The following is a 21,737-nucleotide window of genomic DNA, read 5'->3' on the forward strand; positions in this document are numbered from 1 at the left end:
AAAAGAGAGAGTGGGTTATTTGGCAAAAAATCTCTTATAGGGAGGGGGGGAGGGGAGGGGAGGGGGAGGGAGGAGGGGGGGGGGGAGGGATATTTACATTCATAACTCTGCCAACCAACGGACTAAACCAACTGACAAATCCGTAGTTGTAAAAGTCATCTTTCTTATATGAAACCCTGCTGCTTGTCCCCCACTCTTTAGCTTTCTGCCCCCTCAATTATCCCCATGGCATGTGACTCTGCTACCCACCCCTAGTTCCAGATTTGGATAAATGGAGCGTGTGTTTAGCTACAGTGTTGGTACTTCATAGCAGGGCAGATACCCAGGGGCAGAGGGGCAATAAGTAGACTGTCAATACTGGGAACAGAAATGATCCTCAGGAGTGCAAAATGTTATTTTCTTAAGGGGTTGCTATAGAAAAGGTGTTATATTTGCTGTCAGCCCTGCATAACTTCCAAATCCTGGGTCTGTGTCTCCCAACCAGTGCTAAGATTAAAGGTATCTCCAAAACCCATTTTAGGGGATAGTTTTCCAAATTCACTAAAACCAATGAGAAGAGCAACATCTGCTAGACTGAGGGTATCACCCAATTATTTCCCCTCTTTTTTTAAACTAAAATTAAAGGGTTTTTTGTCAAAAAAATCTCAGAGAGAATTTACACTTACCTCTCACCCCAGTATCAACCAACGGACTGATCCAACTGTCAAAATCCCTAGGTATGAAGTCACCTCTGTCCCTTGCTCTTAAAGGGGAAGTGTACTCTTTTGATGAGTAAGGTTTATATGGCATTTATTTCCACTTAGATGTGCATTACATACATAGTTTATTACGTACACAGAGCATTGCTTTGCATGTGTGGCCTATTGAGTCAGTGCAGTTACTGTGCTGCCATATCTTTTTGATCCATGAATTCATCAGCCATGGATTCAATCACTGCTGCCTGCTCATGTTGTTTTGTTTTATAAAGCACTATGTCCCCTTTAATTGTGCCCTGTGGAGACTCATTGATCAGACAGCAAACCCCTGGGGACACAGAAAGTACAGAGGGCATGGGAGAGATTAGTTTGTGAACCTTCTTTCATGTGCCATCTTGGATCACAGTGATAGAAGCAGTGTTTGGGTGAAAGATGGCACATGAAGGAAGGTTCACAGAATAGCATTAAGATGATTTGGGAAGGGATAATGTCTGAGGAGGGCAAGATGCTTATGTAAGTAGGACTGATCCTTTTAAAATCTGATATTTTCAAACTAAATTCCTGAATTGGGTCTACTTCACACCATATAGGCTCGCAAAACTATATCCAATGGTCTCAGATCAATGTATCAAGTGCAACCAGGACATAGGGACATTTATACATGTTTTCTGGGAATGCCCTTGTATTCAAGGTTTCTGGGAGGAGGTCTGCAACACACGTCCCTAGTTTTGGATGCCCCAAGCTTAAGAACCCCGCTGGTTTGTCTTTTGGGAGTGATGGATAACTTTGGTCTGAAGTCTAAGGTTAAACTTGCTATCTTCAACTGTTGTATTATGCAAAAAAGTCTATCCTTTTGCACTGGAAGTCACTTGACCCCCCTACCATTTCTTTTTGGAGGGGGCAGATCAATAATATTTTGCCTTATCAAAACAGACCTATGCAGTTTGGGGGTTGCCCCAAATAAGTTTGGAGACATTTGGGGTGCATGGATGGAATGGGAGGCCGCTCCATTAGCGTTGGGGCGTAACATGAAATAGTATGTAAATTGAAGGCACCACTGGCAATGGTTAATGTCTTTTTTTTTCTTTCTCTGTATGTATGGTTTTCTTTTGTTGTGTTTATAAAAACTGCCAAAGTAAAAACTTTTACCCAAGCCCGTAAACCAGTTAGCAACCTGTGATGCATTTGTGACAGTCACCTGCCCGTATCCTTTCTTTTTAATACCTTCAGAACCTATAAACTGTTTTTTTTATTGCCTGTAATAACGTAGTTATCTCCATTTCTGCAATAGGCTGCTTGCAACTGCCTGGTGGGGGAATCATTGGTCGTGAAGGTTTCAAGATTTTGGGGTGGCCAGGTTAAGTGCACCTAATTTCAGCTTCAGAGGCCACCGTAAAGATAAAATTTCAACGCCACAATAAATTACTGATATAAAGCAGTGGTTCTCATTTTTTATTACATACAGGCCTCACCTGAAGGTTCTTCCTCTGGCCAAGGCCTCCTTTAGGTCATGAAATGGGTACAGGAATAGGAAAATATTGGTGTATTGTGATTTCATTATATCATGGTTTCAAAAATATGAAGTGAAGTGTTGGTTCAGTGTTTAGCCCAGCTCTCTGGTGGATCAGTCTAATCACACGTTCCCTTTCTTTTCTCTCTCTCATTTAGGCGTGTTTCATGTGGGAGGTGTTCAGCAAGAGCAAAATTCCATTTTGAAGATTTTTTCAACTCCGAGGCTGTGGATAAAATCTCAGCTGGACTGAGGCTCTTCAAACTCAAGATGTCTCCCGAAAGAGTGTACATGCTGATAAACAACTGCTGGTAAGAGGTACAAGTGATTAGGTTTTATGCATACGGGCCCTACCTGTCAGTGCAGGACGACTGGGGTTAAGTTTCTCCTCTCTGGAGGCAGGACAAACAATTAATGAATTTTAGACTCCTCCTCTTCCTGTGTCTCCTTCCATCCCCAGTTTTTTGTTTGTCCTGCTCGGAGGTGGACACATCATTCTTCCTCTCCACATTATTTTATTATTTTATTATTTATTAATTTTTTTCATTTTTTTCTTGTTCATTTACATTTCCTTGTGTGCTCTTCACTGTATTTGAGCCCCCATCATGGTTGTGTGCTTTTCAGTGTAATGAGCCCTTCTGACAAGCTACTAAGGTGAGCCCCTTTTGTTATTCTAATACTAGTGTGCTCCCTTTGATATGCCTTTAGTTTTGAGCCCTTATTATTGTGTGCTCCGCTCCTCCTGAGCAGCGTTGTGTGTTGTGAGCCCTCCTTGCCCTCGTGGTTTGGAATAGTGCGCTCCATGCCCCCAAGTATAGCGGAGTAACTATCTGGGGCACATTCAGGATGACCGGCATTTTGTTACCTGCCCAGACGCAGAGTCCCTGCTACCGTTTAGTCCCTGCTGCTATGGCTCAGCTACGGTAAGCCGCATCCTGCCGCGGAATCCCTTTCTCCGCCATTTCCGCCTACCTACGTCACTTCCGCCTGCTCTCTAAGCGCGCCAAGACTTGCCGGCGCAATAGCAGTGACGTCACAGGGATCGAGGCGGACTGGAAGCACGCATCTGAATCGCTTGTTCAGCTAAGTAACTTCCAATTTTACTGGGTCCTCCCCTTGCACTGTATGAGGCGATCTTTTCAGTCTGCAGCATCATGGCACATTCTAAGGAACTGTTTGACTTAATTGATGATTAGGCTGACATTCAGAAAAAGCCTACCAAGCCTACTAAAAAAAAGGGGGAAGAAAAAGGAAGCAATTAATGCCTCTCCATCTCCCCCTATCCTACATAAGATGTCCAAATCTACCCATTCGGCAGATTCTGACAATGGATTAGAGCAACCAAGGCCTATATCCACAATTGGCCCACAGTGCATGCAATTCAGGACCCCCCTACACCACCGCAAATTCACCGGGTCTGCTAGCCCTGCTCACACTTCTCATTCTCAGTCTATTCCCCAGGAATTTTCTCCAGCATCTTCTGCCACAAATCAGCAATTTTCACAATTCTTTGGATGGTTACACTCTCACATTCATACATCTGTCCAACAAGCTGTTGCTAACCAATCACAAATCCCTACTCGTTCCAAACCTAAGCCTAAATTGACTCAGCCTACCCATTCTGATTCTTCAGACTCAGTTTCCAATTCAGGTTCCGATTCCGAATCTGATAACAGTTGCTCTTTAGACTCCGATTCTTCAGTTTCGGAAGAGGCAGTTACTTCTAAGCAACCGGAAGATCTCAAGTTGCTTCTTAAATACCTGTGTGATACACTAGAAATTAAGGAAACTCCTTTACCTGTATCTAAGATTGACAAAGTTTTGGGCAACACTCACAAAAAATCCAGAGCATTTCCCACCAGCAAATCGGTCTCACAGATTCTCTGAGGAATGGTCTGAACCAGACAAACGTAACACTGTCCCGCAGAAGTTTTATCTAAATATCCGGTTACAGATGAGAATAAGCATTTCGCAGACAAGTCACCTAAGGTTGACTCTGCCATTGTTCGCTTATCAAGGAACACTACACTACTGCTGAAGATGCAGGCTCTTTCCGTGATCCATGGACAAAAAGTTGGAGTCTGCCCTCAAAAGGGATTTTATTCATTCAGCTGCTGTTTTAAGATCCGCATCAGCTTCTATTAGCGTAGCACGTACAGCAAAATTTTGGTGCCAAGAGCTTAAGAAATCTCCCCTTGTCAAACAGTCAGACACGGCGGCTGCGATAGATAAATTATCTCTCGCCCTATCCTTCTCAGCGAGGCCTCACTTGATGTGACCAAGTTAGCCACTAGAGCGTCCGCAGCATCCATCACGGCAAGGCGTGCTCTTTGGCTTAGACAATGGTCGGGAGATACTGCTTCTAAACACAGATTGGTGTCACTCAAGTTTGAAGGAACCCAGTTGTTTGGCTCTGAGCTTAAGCAGATCATTGCAGAAGTAACAGGCGGGAAGGGAGCATTCCTCCCACAAGGTAAAAGACCCAACAAAGTTATCCACAAGCGTAACTACCATCATAGATTTTGGGGATCCTACTCACGTCAATCTAACAGAGGTCGCTCAACCTCTAACAATAGGCAGCCCTGATTACAAGAAATTCAAACCATGGCAGTCACAACAAAAGAATTCCAGGAAAGGGGGTCCTTCCAAGAGTCAGGACTCCTGACTCAGTTGGAACAGTTTGCAACAGTATGGCAAGCCTCCATTTCGGACAACTGGGTACTCAACATAATTACTTCAGGCCTCCGAATCTTTTTCACTCGTTTCCCCTCAGCCTTCAGGTTTGTACCTTCAAAGCGGCTGCCACCACTTCTATTCTGGTAGACCTCCAGGAAAAGGGAGTTATTTCCCTCGTTCCCCAAAGGGAACATTTCCAAGGTTTTATTCAAATCTTTTTTTAGTCCCAAAAAGAGATGGCGGTTTCCGCCCAGTTTTGAACCTACATCCACTCAACAAGACGGTCAAATACCAGAGATTCAAATGGAGACTATTCGTTCCATAACAACAGCCATTCCACCAGGTGCATTCATGACAAAGGTGGATCTGAAAGATGCCTATCTTCACATCCCAATTCATCCAGATTCACTACAAATACCTCAGGTTTTTCCTCAACCACCAACACTTTCAATTTCAAGCCATGCCCTTCGGGTTGACCTCGGCACCACGAGTTTTTACGAAAGTGCTGGGAGCACTGGTGGCAATGATTCGCACACTGGGCGTCCACGTCTATCCATACCTGGACGATATTCTAATTTTTGCAGAATCAAGCCCAAAAGCTCATATGGCGACACAGTTATGTCTTCATCATCTTACTCGCCACGGCCGGATCATAAATTTTCGAAAGAGTATTCTAACTCCAACTCAATGTCTTCCCTTCCTGGGCATGGTAGTCAATTCTACCCTCCAAAGTCTTTTCCTTCCACCGGACAAAGTTCTGCATATCCAATCAATCATCCGTTCCTTTACCATCCCAGACAGCTTCAGCATATTCTGTTCTTCAACTTTTGGGTTTAATGGCTTCGACCATAGACGCAGTGCCATTCGCAAAATTCCACATGAGACCTTTGCAAAGGCAGTTCCTCAAACTGTGGAACAAGGATCACCAGAATCTATCACAACAGATACATTTATCGGTGGCGGTTCGAGAAAGCCTCAATTGGTGGTCCAGGAACGACAGCCTAACCAAAGGCAAACCATGGCATCTACCGGCTCCGGTGGTAATCTCCACGGATGCCAGTCTCCTCGGCTGGGGAGCATCATGGCAACACAGATCTTGCCAAGGCCTTTGGAACCAGCAGGAGCGGAATCTCCACATAAATATTTTAGAGATCAGAGCGATCTTCAATGCTCTACTTCACTGGTCACCACTTCTCCAAGCTTCACATGTTCGAATTCAATCCGACAACAGCACGGCAGTGGTGTACCTCAACAAACAAGGGGGTACGAGAAGTGCAGCTGCAATGCGAGAGATAGCCAAGATTATCAATTGGTCGGAGTCCCATTCCACCAATCTCACTGCCATTTACATTCCAGGCCTGCAGAATTGGCAGGCGGATTACCTCAGTCGCAACACTCTGGATCCCGGCGAATGGCAGCTCAAGATATCTGTGTTCCAGCTAGTCACCGCCAGGTGGGGCAATCCATGTGTCGACATCATGGCCTCCAGGCACAACTATCAGGTACCCCGATTCTTCTCAAGGATCAGGGACCCACTGGCGGAGGGTGTAGACGCGTTAGCTATTCCTTGGACCTTCCAGTTGGGTTATGTCTTCCCGCCATTGCCGATAATTCAAAGGACGCTACTGAAGATTCGTCTAGAAGGGGTGACAACTATCCTTGTGGCTCCACACTGGCCAGCCCGCAGTTGGTTTGCAGACGTGATATCAATGCTCGCGGATCAACCATTTCGCCTTCCTCTAATTCCAGACCTGTTGACACAAGGCCCAGCCTGGTATCCAGACGTCCACAAACTCAATTTGATGGCTTTTCTATTGAAACCGACCGCTGGAAGACGAAAGGTTTTCCTCAGTCAGTGATTAATACCTTACTTTCGGCTAGAAGACCATCTACTGCTCAGGCCTACCACAGGATCTGGCGAATTTTCATTTCTTGGTGTGAATCACAAGATCTACAGTGGCAACTTTGTGAATCACCTCAGATTCTACAGTTCCTGCAGAACGGTTTTGATATGGAGTTGAGCGTTACATCCCTCAAGGTACAAGCTTCAGCCCTAGCAGCTTTGTTCCAGTTCCAGTGGGCACTCTTACCGGAATTCAAGTTATTCTTTCAGGGGTTGTACCGGCTCAAACCGCCTTCTCAGCGTCCCTTACCTACGTGGGACCTTGTGTAGTCCTAGAGGCGGCTTAAATCATCTCCATTTGAACCGCTGGACTCGGCTGAGGTTAAATTCCTGACCTTCAAGACTGTTTTCCTCTTGGCCATAGCATCTGCTCGCAGAGTGTCTGAATTAGCAGCCTTCCGGATAAAGCAGTACTGCGTACAAATCCTCAATTTTTGCCCAAGATGGTATCGGCTTTTCACTTAAACCAAGACATCGTGATTCCGGCCTTTCGCCCTCAAGATCCAGCCCTTGATCCAGACAGTTCTCTTGCCCTAGACCCAGTCAGGGCTTTGAAGGCTTATGTTGGGAGAACTCAGGCTCTTCGACACACGGAAGCCTTGTTTATTGTTTTTAAAGGGACCTACATCTGGTTCTCCCTGCCTCCAAGAGAACTTTGGCTAGATGGATAGTGGACACCATTTTCTACTGCTTATTCTCAGTCAGGCAAGGCTCCCTCCCTTGCAGTTGAGGGCCCATTCCACTAGAAAGATGAGCACTTCGGTGGCCTTCCACAATAACGCCAGGCCGCCACTTGTTCTTCCCCTAATACCTTTTCAAAGTTCTACAAGTTCGATTTGTATAATTTCCGATCAGTCGGATTTTGGAAGGAAGGTGCTACTAGCAGCGGTAGCACGTAGTTAGCTTCCTTTAGTTCCAAATTGTTAGTTTTTGGATGTTTACTAGTTCCATACTTTTTAATTCCCTACCCTGTTTTTGATGGCTTTGGGACATCCCCAGTCGTCCTGCACTGACAGGTAGGGCCGTATGCATAAAAGGAGATTTACTTACCTGGTAAAGCTCTTTTGCATAGGCCCGTACTGTCAGTGCAGCATCCCGCCCTTTTTTTGGTGTGGGTGCCGGTGTGCTGCCGATCCGTAGCTAGATAGGGAGTTAGTTCTATTCTATGTGTGTCTCCATTCACAGACTTTTCAACAAACTGAGGATGGAAGGAGACACAGGAAGAGGAGGAGTCCTAAAATTCATTAATTGTTTGTCCTGCCTCCAGAGAGGAGAACTTAACCCCAGTCGTCCTGCACTGACAGGTAGGGCCTATGCAAAAGAGCTTTACCAGGTAAGTAAATCTCCTTATGTACACTTTTAACATTATGAAAAAAACGCAGTCCCAGATATTCTGGTCCAATTCAGAGAACTGTCAGTCAGAATGATTAGATGTATATTCTAATATCGATGCAGCATCCTTCTATGTGATTACAATCCATGGACAGACTGTAGCAGCAGGTACTGATATATAAGGACATGTTAATGTTGTGTGTAATTGTTGTTATTGCTCTAGACAACAAGCTGGGCAGTCAGAATGGGGGGGACGAATGCATCTGCTGCTGCCCGCACCTCCGCTTCCCCCCAGCGAGGACCCCCAACCTGGATCTTCATGTGAAAACTTCCTGCGGAGCCTCCAGCTGGTCCCACGTTGCAGAGGAAGGATCTGCTAGCTGCACCCCCCCCCCCCCCCAGGGTAGTGTTCACGCACAAAACACACACATTTTTCAAATTATTACACACTTACATTTACACTTACACACACTCACATACATTTTAGTAAGGCAAGATGGGTCTCTCGGGGATTGTTGCTATAACTTTGGGATAGTGTTAAGTAAGGCAAGATGGTATCCAGGATTGTTGCTTTATCTCTGGGTTAGTGTTTACTAAGGCAAGATGAGCTATTGGAATGTTGCTTTTACTATGGGATAGTGTTTAGTAAGGCAAGATGGTCTCCGGGATTCTTGCTATTACTTGGGATAGTGTGTATAGTAGGGCAAGATTTTTCTCCAGGATTGTTGCTTTATCTCTGGCATAGTGTTTACTAAGGGAAGATGATCTAAGGGAATGTTGGCCTCCAAAATTGTTGATGTAACTATGGGATAATGTTTTGTGAGGCAAGATAGTCTCAGGGATTTTAGCTTTTATCAATGTATTCTTCCCAATTTTTGTGTGTGTGTGTATATATATTTAAATATGTGTGTGTACAAAGCCTTTTATTGCTTATCACTTAGACCACTGATCTTAGATTCTTCATTATTTTTCTATTCGGCCACAGTACACAGGATTTGTTTTTTCTCTGGGCCGACACTCCTTTCTATGCAATTATATTTATAAACATTGGGAGTGTCTGTTCACAAGACAGCACTATTAGTCTTTATAAATAGAGTTTTGGCTGTCCAAAAACTTTGTGTCTATGCAGATTATTTTTCTTTTTTGAGTGGGAATCACATTAAACAGCATAAACGCGAATGTCCCCTTAATCTTTGCAGTTAGTCACTTTACTATTTAAGCAAGATCCTCTGTCTCCACCCAGTGGGAATTTATCAAATGTATCCAATTATTTATTTGCCAGCGATTTACTTTCATATGCAAAAATATTGGGAACAAACTATATAGTATTGTTAGCTGAGCAGTCTACTGGGCAACCCTTCAGAGCAATGGGCAGCACCACCATGTTGCTCTTTTAGCCTATGGGGCTCCATAATATTTACATATGCAATATTAATCTCTTACTCAGACATTAATTAAAAGATAGACTACAAAGAGTGGTGGTAAATGGAACATTTTCTAATTGGACCAGTGTTGTTAGTGGAGTACGCAGGGCTCTGTGCTAGGTCCCTTGCTTTTCAACTTGTTTATTAATGACCTGGAGGTGGGCATTGAAAGTACAGTTTCTATTTTTGCAGATACTAAATTGTGCAGAACTATAGGTTCCATGCAGGATGCTGCCACTTTGCACAGTGATTTGTCTAAACTGGAAAACTGGGCAGCAAACTGGAAAATGAGGTTCAATGTTGATAAAATGCAAAAATAATATAAATGCAAGTTATACACTAAATGGCAGTGTGTTGGGAGTTTCCTTAAATGAGAAGGATCTAGGGGTCTTTGTAGATAACAAGTTGTCTAATTCTGGGCAGTGTCATTCTGTGGCTACTAAAGCAAATAATGTTCTGTCTTGCATATAAAGGGCATTAACTCAAGGGATGAAAACATAATTATGCCTCTTTATAGGTCCCTGTAAGGCCTCATCTGGAGTATGCAGTGCAGTTTTGGACTCCAGTCCTTAAGAGGGATATAAATGAGCTGGAGAGAGTGCAGAGACTAAGTGCAACTAAATTGGTTAGAGGGACGGAAGACTTAAATTATGAGGGTAGACTGTCAAGGTTGGGGTTGTTTTCTCTGGAAAAAGGCGCTTGCGAGGGGACATGATTACACTTTACAAGTATATTAGAGGACATTATAGACAAATAGCAGGGGACCTTTTTACCCATAAAGTGGATCACCGTACCAGAGGCCACCCCTTTAGACTAGAAGAAAAGAACTTTCATTTGAAGCAACGTAGGGGGTTCTTCACAGTCAGGACAGTGAGGTTGTGGAATGCACTGCCGGGTGATGGCTGATTCAATTAAGAATGGCTTGGATGATTTTTTTGGACAGACATAATATCAAAGGCTATTGTGATACTAATCTCTATAGTTAGTATAGGTATGGGTATATAGAATTTAATTAAAAGTAGGGAGGGGTGTGTGTATGGATGCTGGGTTTTCATTTGGAGGGTTGAACTTGATGGACTTTGTCTTTTTTCAACCCAATTTAACTATGTACTAACTAACTATGTAACTATTGATGTTGAATAAGGGGTAAAATATAGAATAATAATAGGGTTAATTGAAATTTACAGAGAGTAAAGGTCACAGAGTATATGTAGATATCCTTTTGTGCCTGTCAGTAATATTAAAATATAAGGCAGACAATGAGAGAATCAGACACACTGGGGTCATTTATCTGCACCTGGGCAGTAACCCATAGCAACCGGATTAGTTAATTTGTGTTTTCAACAATTGCAAGTTAGTGCTGTGATTTACTGCCCACATGCAAATGAAACCCATTGTTCAAATGAGCCTCAGTGACTGTTAAAGTCCCAGACAATACGTTTGTAAATATGTTTGTGGCCCTGGAGTTTTGGGGAATTTAGAGGAATATACACTTCTAGTTGTTCCAGTGAATAAGACTTACAGTATTCCTTTGTTTCACCCGCTAAATTAATTTGTGTGGAGTTCAATGATCAGTGTATAAGCTTTTCTTTGCAATTTCTGATATCCTTAAATATATTACATCTGGGGGCACATTATCTCTCTTCCCTAACCACTAAGTCACAGCACAGTTCCCAACCACCCCCTGGCATAACACAGCATCACACCTAACCCCCCATCACTGGACAGCGTCACAACCTAACCCTTTCCCAAGATACCCAAGAAAAAGGATAACGTTTCTAGGAATAGACAAGACTATACACAAAATTGAGTTTATGCAAATCTACCCGTAATGCTTTTCTGACAGTGAATTGCTTTATTGCCAGAGGAAAAGCATTTCGGGGATGTACAGATGGCCTATACATAGGGGTACAGATGGTATTTACATGGGGTCCAGATGACCTATATATAGGGGTACAGATGGTATGTACATGGGGGTACAGATGACCTATACATAGGGCTACTGATGGCCATGTGTATAGGGGTACAGGTTTGCTGTGCTGGATCCTGATTAGATGTTGATGGCTCAATGTCGTGAAGCTTGGACTTTAGACCACACTGGTTTGGGGCCTGAGCTTTGTCTGTGTAATTGCAGTAGATTGGATTTTGCTTGTAGTTCAGATGCCCAATTTATTTAAAAAGAATTTTCTGTCATCTGGGTCTTGCAGAGTGTGTTACTTACCTCTTTATTTACAATTAACGTAAAAGTGTAAGCCCAGCGGTAGGGATATTGTTTTTGGGTAGTTCTTGTGTCAGTGGCCATAAACTCTCTTCTTTTTGCTAGTGTAATTGGAGAGAGATCCGTAAATATTGATATTTGAGCATTTCAGAAGACCAGCTCTGTTTGTTGGCGGCTCTTAGAAAAATGGCTTCCTTGGATTCATAATAGTGAACTACTACGTCTCTTGGTGGTTTGAAGGCTGGTGGCTTAGCAACTAATTCAGAGTATGCCCCATCAAGACAGCAAGGTGATAAATAAACCTTTTAAATATTGCTGCAATCTCTGTGGGCCCCACCTCCTTTGGGATCCCCCCTGATTCTCAAGTTCTGTCTCTGGGATCTATTTTCCAGGTCCTTTAGTTGGAACATTTCCAGTAGCTTTAGTTGGAACATTTCCTCTCTTAAAGCTATGTTGTCATTTTTCTATTTCTCTGTAGCGTTGGGCCAGCTCATCTCTGATAGCTTCTACTTTGTCTGTCTCTCACCTAGATGCTAATATCCGCTTGGTAAAAAAGTCTTACTAATAGTCACTTAGCCTTTGTTGTAAGCTATGTTGCTTTTCCAGGGCCGCAACTAGGGGTAGGCAGAAGAGACAGCTGCCTGGGGCACAAAAACTGGGGGTATGGCTGTATTTAGCACGATGCCGGCCCTAACCATCGAACCTTAACACGCACCTAAGTCATGCGTCATTTGTGCTGACATCACACAACATATTCAATGGAAGTAATGTCAGTGCTGCATGTAACATAACTTCTGCATTCTTCTCTGCCCCCCCCCCTCACCCCTCAGAAGTCATCGATTTCCTAATGGAAATCAGTGGCGGAGGCTTTGGGAGGGTTTAAAAAAAAAAAAAAAAAAATAAGTATTGCCCTGATTGGGGGGTGCTGGGCAGCTACCTCTTCTGCCTATACCTAGACCAAACCTGGCACTAGACCTGCGCAGTGAATGGCCCTTCCACGCATGTGTGTGTGAAACTGTTTGGCATGAGCACACGTGTGAGAACGGGGATGTGGGGCGAGTTGGCCAGCTGGTTTGCCTATGGTGTCTGACCGACCAGGCCCGTCTCTGAGCTGTTCTGCTAGTATCTGGCAGGTAACATGCTGTATGTGCAAATCTAAAGTCTTTGGTGAGAGTAATGTGCTGAATAGTGCTGAATGAGACCGACCTGGTGAAAGTGGTGTTGGATTATCGCTACCGCTAAAGAAGAGCAGATGAGATTCACACATTACAGTTTCTGCTTCGCCGCCCATCTTGAAAAGACAACAGACCTTTCAGTTTGTGCTGATTTCTGAAGAAAGGGCGAATGGTGCAGGTCTGGTCTTCGGTTTTCTTTTCCCCATCTTGTCTCTAATTAGTCTAGCCTGATCTGGGTTCTGAATACTCCTTCTGGCTATTGTTTCGGGAGTTGAAAGGCCTGTTAAAATGGAGAAACATGTCTTCTCTAGACCATGACTAGCCACGCCCCCCTATATTTAGATGTTTTGTCTTGGTACCTAATTGTATGTGGGAGATAAGATTTTGCAAATGTGAAGCTTTAAAGGGGTTGCTCACCTTAAATTAACTTTTAGTATGATGTAGAGAGGGGTATTCTGAGACAATTTGCAATTGGTTTTAATTTTTTATTTATTAACGTTTTTTGAGTTATTTAGCTTTTTTTCAGCAGCTCTGCAGTTTTCAGTATTCTGGTTGCTAGGGTTCAACTTCCCCTAGCAAACAGGCACTGATTTGAGTAAGAGACTGGAATATGATTAGGAGAGGCCTGGATAGAAAGATGAGTAATAAAAAGTAGCAATAACAATACAATTTGTAGCATTAGAGAGTATTTGCTTTTTATATGAGGTCTGCGACACCCATTTAAAAGGTGGAAAGATTCAGAAGAAAAAAACAAATAACTATTAAAAAATATATAATGAAGACCAATTTAAAAGTTGTTAAGAATTAGCCATTCTATATCATACTAAAAGTTACCTTAAAGGTGAACCACCCTTTAAGGTGATTTTTGGAAATTGGCAAACTTTAGGAAAGCTTTTCGGCTTGGTAGTTTGGAGTTGAAAAGCCATGTCCCCATTTTGAATTTGGGGTAATGGACTTCTGGGGTGAGTGTATCTTTTTTTCTTTTTCTTTACTCATCATGAAATTCTGTAAATATGTTAATTGTGCAGTAACTTAAGTGACATAAGTGATAGATTCTTTGGGGTGTCTTCATTTCGGGGGCCCCTATATGTCCACAAACGTAGTAAACCTAAGCACATTGGGCATCAAACTGTTCAGTGTACAGAACTGGATGACACCAAACATTCTAGTATATTTTAAAAGCTTATGTTGTCCTGAAAAAAAAAATCATTTTCCTGGATTAACCCAAAGACCCCTAAAGGGAAGAGTTTTATTTGTTCAAATTCTGTCTGGCAAGGAAAGTACCAAATTGGTTGTCAGTAGTAAATATCTGTGTCTCCAAGATGCCCCAGTAGTTCCCCCTCTTCTTTTTCTCTGCTGATTCCCAGCACATACAAAGCTCACCCAAAGGTGTTTGCAGCCGTTTGACACAATAGACTCGGGATCCCTCCACTCCCCATGGAAGGAGCAATTCCATGTGTCGGCTCTGTGTTCTTCATGTTTGTTTTGTGCTGATATTGCTTCCAGAGACAGTTTAGAACTCAGCAGTGAGTGTTCCATCTAAGAATATGTCAGTTTAGATCAACTTCAGGATCATAGAACCACTGATTTTTTAGAAATTGCAGGTGAAACAACACAGCTAATGGGACCATTGCAGCTTTCCTGCAGCCCCACATTGTATTGTATTTATAATCAGTGTAACATAGTAAGTTAGTTTAAAAAAAGACACACGTCCTCAAGTTCAAATGTTAACTCTATTTTAGCCTGCCTAACTGCTAGTTGATCCAGAGGAAGGCAAAGAACTCCATTTGATGCCGCTCCAATTTGCCTTAGAAGGGAAAAAAAATGGGACCAGTCCCTGGATCAACTTGTACTATGAGCTATCTCCCATAACCCTGTATTCCCTCACTTGCTAAAACACCATCCAACCCCTTCTTAAAGCTATCTAATGTATCAGCCTATACCACTGATTCAGGGAGAGAATTCCACATCTTCACAGCTCTCTGTAAAAACCCCTTCCAAATATTAGATGGAACCACCTTTCCTCTAATTGGGAATGGGTGTATAAAGGGTTCTTTCCTTCATTTGCCATCAAGTTTTACTTGCACCAAATGACCTACACCAAAAACACACGTCTGTCCCCCATGTTAAACCAAAAACGTATTGACTCTTTCCCTGAAGTGATTTACTGGTTGACCTCAAACCCAGATGTTGGGGGGGGGTCAGGTTGAAATTGGGGCGACTGCTGTGGGTTTGAGTTGGGTACGGATAGACTGGGGAAGTACTTTACTTCTCTACTTTTGTAAAATTCAGTATTCAGAGGTGCGCAGAAGTAGTGTACGGAGAGGGATGAAACATTTGTCTGGAGTCCAAATAGATCTGCTGGGTACTGTAGATCTCTCTGAGGGTGGAAGGGTTAATCAATTTCTTTGACAAAAATATTCAGAAATGCCCCATTCTCCTTTTCTCACATTCACCGTCACCCTTTCTTCTCTCCCTCCATTTTCTCTGTTTCCGCTCTCATTCTTTCTCTTCCAACTTCTCTTTCCTTGAATACTCCATAAAGGTATAATGAAAAAAAAATGAGGGGAATGAGCTGTAATTGGGGAATAGTGTGTTTAGTAAGGGAAGAGCTTCTCACGGGAAAGGACTGTAACTATTGGATAGTGTGAATAGTAAGGCAAGATATTATTTGGGGTAGAGTTTGTAAATGTGGGATAATGTGTATATGGCACAATGTTCTGCAGGGTAGAGACTGTAACAGTGAGAGAGAGAGAGAGAGAGTGTTTATAGTGAGGCAAGATGGTGTCAGTGGAATGATGAACTGTGGGAGAGTGAGTATAGTAAGGCAAGATGGTCTCAGGAATAAGGACTGTAACCATGGCATAGTTTTTGTTAGTAAGTCCAGATGGTCTCAGGTAGTGGCTGTAATTGTGGCATAATCCGGGTCGGACTGGGGGCTTGGGGCCCACCGGGGCTACTGCCCAGGGCCCCCACTGCCGCTCTTGCATGCCGCATCGCGTTTCTGCATAAGCGATGCCGGGCACCTGCGTGTGAGCACGGCGCTGCGTTTAGTGCGCATACTTGCGGCGCCTCAATTGTGCGCACGCGTGCAGTGTCGCATTTGTGTACATGGGCAAAATTTTTATTCTACCGCAACCCCGACAAAGTGGGGTTGCGCCGCGCCACTAAGAAGCGGATCTGGGCCGGCCCAGTCCGACACGGCATAATATGCATCGTACGGGAAGATGGTCTTATGAACAGAGACTGTAACTGTGGGATAGAGTGTATAGTGTGTGTAGTAAGGCAAGGTGACTTTATCGGTAGTGGGTATAACTGTGGGATAGTGTGTGTAGAAAGGAAAGATGTTTCTCCGGAATAGGGGCACATTCTTCACCATATCCACATATTCACTGTTCTTTTCTGTCCCTCACTCTGGGATTTTGCTATAGTTCCATACACGCTGCTTCCTTTATGCTAACAGGGTTTGAGTTGCAAATTTTTACTAGTGGCTTGATATACAGTGTTGTAACTAAAGTGGGTCAAGCCGAGAGCAATAATTAAGTGATGTATAGGACGTATTATGGGGACAGATCTTCTAAAGTAGCGAGATTATGTAAGGCAGGGGTTTGATGCTGATCATTGGATAAACCACCTCCTTTACCTCTAAAATGACACAAGGGGATTGAGTTACTAAAGAAATCTCCACTAATCCCATGTCTGATGATACTGGGTAATCTTATACCCACCGCTGTGACTAATAAACTCTAATCCATTCCCACTGCTCTGGCCCTTTTCACTCACATTTTAATATGACATTACACTACTTAGCCGATGTAATTGTCCTTCAAGTCAGGGTCTAGAATTACGCCTAAAGATTTCTTTGGTGGTTTCACGTGTGGCTTTTTATTTGTGTGGAATGTTAACTGACACTCTCTGAACTACAGAATTGTTTTACCCCTTTATATTTCATAGTTTCTCACTATTCCCTAATGTTTTATGTTCTCTGTCTAATTTATCCTTTCAAAATCTATAGACACATTCTTTTCTTAACTGTCACTTCAGCCCCATTTATTGTGCATTTTTACTCCTGAATGTGATTGTATGGAACCTTTGCTCTAGCGCCATCTTGTGTTCAATCTTTTTCCTGCAGTTTATGGAATGAATTGACGCGCTGCACAGTCCGGAACTGATCAGTGCAAGGGAGCCGGACACCGGTTAGTACTTAAATACTTTGGGGGTTTATGTGGTTTGTTTGAGATTCCTTTTCAGAGTATTTACAGAATATATGCTAATATATAGGATAGGTAAATCTAAAAACAACTGTACTTGCTGAGTAATCAATGAAGACGTTTCACTACTTATCCGAGCAGCTTCTTCAGTTCAACTGACTGGTGTGGGAAGTTCTCGGCATATAAACTCTTCCAAGCTGTTCGGATGAGTAGTGAAACGTCTTCATTGATTACTCAGCAAGTCCAGTTGTTTTTAGCTTTACCTATACTAGATATACCATGACCTGGATGAATGAAAATCTTCATAGTAATATATGCTAATACGTCAAGATTTAGACATCAGTGGATTTGTCTGCAAAAAATGTATGAAATGTGAGATATATGGATAATAATAGCAAATGTTGAATCTTAAACTAATGCACCTCACCTTCCCCCTGCCTTCCGCCACTCGCTGAGAATCGATCGAGTCAATTGAAACAGAATAAAAGCAGCAGGATGTGGATTTCAACGTTATAGAGGAAATAGGTCTTCCTCTTCAGTTTCTCCAGTGTTCCCATGTTTTCCAATAAGCCTTTCTTTTATTGTGTATGAAATGTGTTATTTTTTTCTTATTTTCTTATTTCCTCTCCCAGGGCAATCTAGTGGGAGTGTGTCGGGGGGCTGAGACAACTTCTAGGGATCGATGTTTTCGCTGCATGTAGGAGACGCAAGGTAAGTAAATCACATAATGTGTTTTCTCTCAGACTCACACAATCTCACCCTTCCACCCCCTCATGTACCTACCCTCTCACTGACACAACCACATACACTCCTGCCTACCAGTGTGTATATGGCACAATGTTCTACAGGGTAGAGGCTGTATATAGGGGGATAGTGTGTATAATGAGGCAAGATGTTCTTCTGGGAAATCACTGTAACTGTGGGATAGTGTATATAGTGAGGTAAGAGGGCCTCAGGGATAGTGGCTGTAATTGTGAAATAGTGATCATCATTAGACAGGATGGTTTTATGAGAAGAGACAGTGGGATAGTGTGTATAGTAATGCAAAATGTTCTTTGGGGGAGTGACTGTAACTGTGGGATAGTAACGCAAGAGGGCCTCAGGGATAGTGGCTGTAATTGAAATAATGTTTTATGAGGAGACAGTGGGATAGAGTATATAATAAGGCAACAGTCCAAAATTTTCTTCAAAGGTCAGCGCTAATTGAAAGCTCAAGGGAAAAAAGTATGATGGAAAAAGGAAAACGATTAATTTTTTATAGTGTAGTATTTTACTGGGAGTTGTAGTTCCACAACCAGAGAAGACTATTTGGTGCAGTTACCCTTTAAAATTCACCACAAGTGGCTATTGGATGGGTACTTACGAACATTTGAATTTAACAAGTGCAAATCACGATTGTTGGAGAATAAAAGTTGCAAGGTAATTCTTCTGAGCTGGAAGAGGTTAAAAGTGCGAAAAATATAGTGTAAAATCCTTTTTATTAAATATCTAAAAAACCAATTGGTTACACTCACATTTTAGTAGTTAAAAACCAGGCATATAGTCACTTATCCGTGCAAGTCCGTACTCCTGCAAGTCTTTTCCAGCGATTGCTGTTGGGGTCTCGACCAGCGTTTCCTCCCAAATCAGCTTGCTGCTTGGTTGCTTTCTGGACGCTTGGATGTGACGTCTGCCAGCTATGCCTTACGCGTTTCGTCGCTTACCGACTTCATCAGAGGCCGTCACATCCAAGCGTCCAGAAAGCAACCAAGCAGCAAGCTGATCGTGGAGGAAACGCTGGTCGGGACCCCAACAGCAATCGCTGGAAAAGACTTGCAGGAGTACGGACTTGCACGGATAAGTGACTATTTGCCTGGTTTTTAACTACTAAAATGTGAGTGTAACCAATTGGTTTTTTAGATATTTAATAAAAAAATTTTACACTATATTTTTATTTGCGCACTTTTAACCTCTTCCAGCTCAGAAGAATTACCTTGCAACTTTTATTCTCCAACAATCGTGATGTGATGTTAAATTTAAAAGTTCGTAAGTACCCATCCAATAGCCACTTGTGGTGAATTTTAAAGGGTAACTGCACCAAATAGTCTTCTCTGGTTGTGGAACTACAACTCCCAGTAAATTACTACACTATAAAAAATTCATCGTTTTCCTTTTTCCATCATACTTTTTTCCCTTGAGCTTTCAATTAGCGCTGACCTTTAAAGAAATTTTGGACTGTTGTTTTGCACTCGAGGAGAACGAGGATCGTTGGGTCGGATAACCAAGGGGAAGATTCAGAGACTTTGGTCATTTAACTTTTTTATAAGTTTATATTTTTCTATATAATAAGGCAAGATTGTCTCTGCAATTCATCAGACTTGATTTTGTCTTTATATAGGTAACTGTAATTTGCCCAGAAAAAGCAAGGTGTTCTATATACGCATAACATTTTTTAATTTGCATTTGCAACTCATCACTAACAAACAATTTAGTTTTCTTTTATACAAGTGACAATGAGCAGGACACAGGACTGGATTATAGTCACTAACTCTTTTTTTCTCACTAATTCTGGTTACAATTGTTAGGTATATGCACTGATGATTACTGCCCACATACACAGAATGATTGATAACCGGAAGGGCATGTTGTGTGGTAGAGAATAAACACTAGAAATGAAGCTGCAGAGATGCTCTTCCCCACACATACCTATTGGTTACCTATTGTCTAGTCATCCATATAATAAGCATCCCCAAGGATTAGGAAGTGTGTCCACCAAAGAACCCTACATGACAGTAACTGTAAAACAGAAAGCAGACATAAGAGGAAGCGCTGGGTTACTCCTGCCATAGTCAATAAGGGAAAGCTTTTTAAAGGGGAAATATGCTTGGAAAACTAGATGTTTTCTCACAGTTTGCAGGTGTTCACTACCTCGTTATTTCTTGCTCCACTCTCATCTCTTCACCAGTAAAATCAGAGGTTTCCCTTTGGATTACAAGTTAGGAACCTTGTACCCAATGACAGTTGAAAAAGAAGGAGGAATAGAGTCCTGTGTGCTCACGTTGGTAAAGTATGACATTCTTCATAAGTCACACTGGGGCAAAACTGCACCTGGGCAGTAACCCATAACAACCAGAAAGTCATTACATGTTTTTAAGCCAGCTGCAGGCTGAACATAGAAAGAAAACATTTGATTGGTTGTCATGGGTTACTGGCCAGGTGCAATTTTGCCCAGTGTTTATAAATTACCCCCTCTGAGTAGTTAAGAAACTCTAATGATATCTTATAGGGCATAGTTGTGCTTCTAACACGCTGGCACCAACGGGCTATGAGTTTTGAAATACAAACTACACATGTCATAGGCTGCTACTATCCTAATGCCAAGGAATTGAGTGGCATATAATATTTGCCTCTAATTAGCCTAAAAGCCTGAGCCTCTGTATGAATTTTCTTATAGTGTCTATTAATTAAATCTTTTTAGTGTGAATTGATTACGTGTAACGAATTGTCCAATATTCGTATCTTGTAAGTCTTTGATTTATATTCATGAATTGTTACTTTTGAATTAAGGTTTTTAATGTGTGATTATAAATGAATATTTGATGTGCTCTTGCTTGCTTGGGTTTTCCACTGAGAAATAAATAACTTTTTGACTATTTATACAACTGAATGTGGATTAAGAGTCTGAGCTTTCTTTAAAATTGAATAAATGTGATTAATTTTTGTGATTAGTTTAAGTGGCTAAACTGAGCTAAATATTAGCAGGAGTGTATTCATGTCACAAATAATGTATTAAATAATAATGTATTAAATAATTATGTATTAAAAGAAGCACTTGAAAGCAAGATCTTGGAGGGTGAGAACTCTGGCACCTTTGCAAGTGAGGAGACTGGAGAGTCACTTCAGGGGAGATTCCTGAGGATCAGATGAACTGTCCAGTGTAAAGAGGAAAACCATTTTAATGAATGAAGAAATCAACATGGAATCCAGTGGGACATGGAATAAAGGAAGGATGTATGTATGATGATGTGTATGAAGAGCACTGGGATCAGGACCGTTGCAGTATTAGCAGGGAGCTATGTACCTATTTCATCACAGCTGCCGAAATGATGTGGGATTACGGGTCAGAGATGTCACCTTGACTGTGAAAAAGTAAATTGTTTTGTTTGTTTTTTGTGTTAATGTTTGACTCTCATGAATGTTTTGTTCATAATGTTTTGTTCATAGACGCAGTGTTACAGGGTAATTTTTCAGCCTGCAGATTAAGCATTCAATCAGCCCAATTTGACACAGCCATAACTAGATTTAGATTTGACATTAGCAGTTTGTCCCTACACTTCTGTTCTGCATAGTGAAAGAAAATGTAATCTAAGCAACTTCCCAAAATACATTCAGTAAGATATGTCAGTGCTTTTAAAGGCCAAGCAAAGTGATATTCAGTGGATGGTGGCTATTTGTGGGATAAACCTAATCAGCGGTGGAATTAGGATGATTAGAAAACTGGATAATGAACAATTTAGAGTTCATTCTGAGACAGCACAGAGTATGAGAGGGAGTTTGTATGTAAACACACTGGGGTTTTCTCACATCGTTTTTTAAATATCAGACAATGTCATG

At 42.1% G+C, this 21,737-nt stretch overlaps 1 long non-coding RNA gene across 1 annotated transcript; it reads left to right on the forward strand.

The window, feature by feature from the left end:
* The first annotated feature begins 2,414 nt into the window (after window positions 1-2,414).
* Window positions 2,415-20,943, forward strand: LOC121398940. Its single transcript, XR_005964627.1, has 4 exons — window positions 2,415-2,516; window positions 17,066-17,129; window positions 17,777-17,855; window positions 20,089-20,943. It is a non-coding gene; the product is annotated as an uncharacterized LOC121398940 (long non-coding RNA).
* The last annotated feature ends 794 nt before the right edge of the window (window positions 20,944-21,737 follow it).

This window comes from Xenopus laevis, chromosome 9_10S (assembly GCF_017654675.1).
Source record: "Xenopus laevis strain J_2021 chromosome 9_10S, Xenopus_laevis_v10.1, whole genome shotgun sequence".
In the NCBI taxonomy this organism is placed as follows: Eukaryota; Metazoa; Chordata; class Amphibia; order Anura; family Pipidae; genus Xenopus; species Xenopus laevis.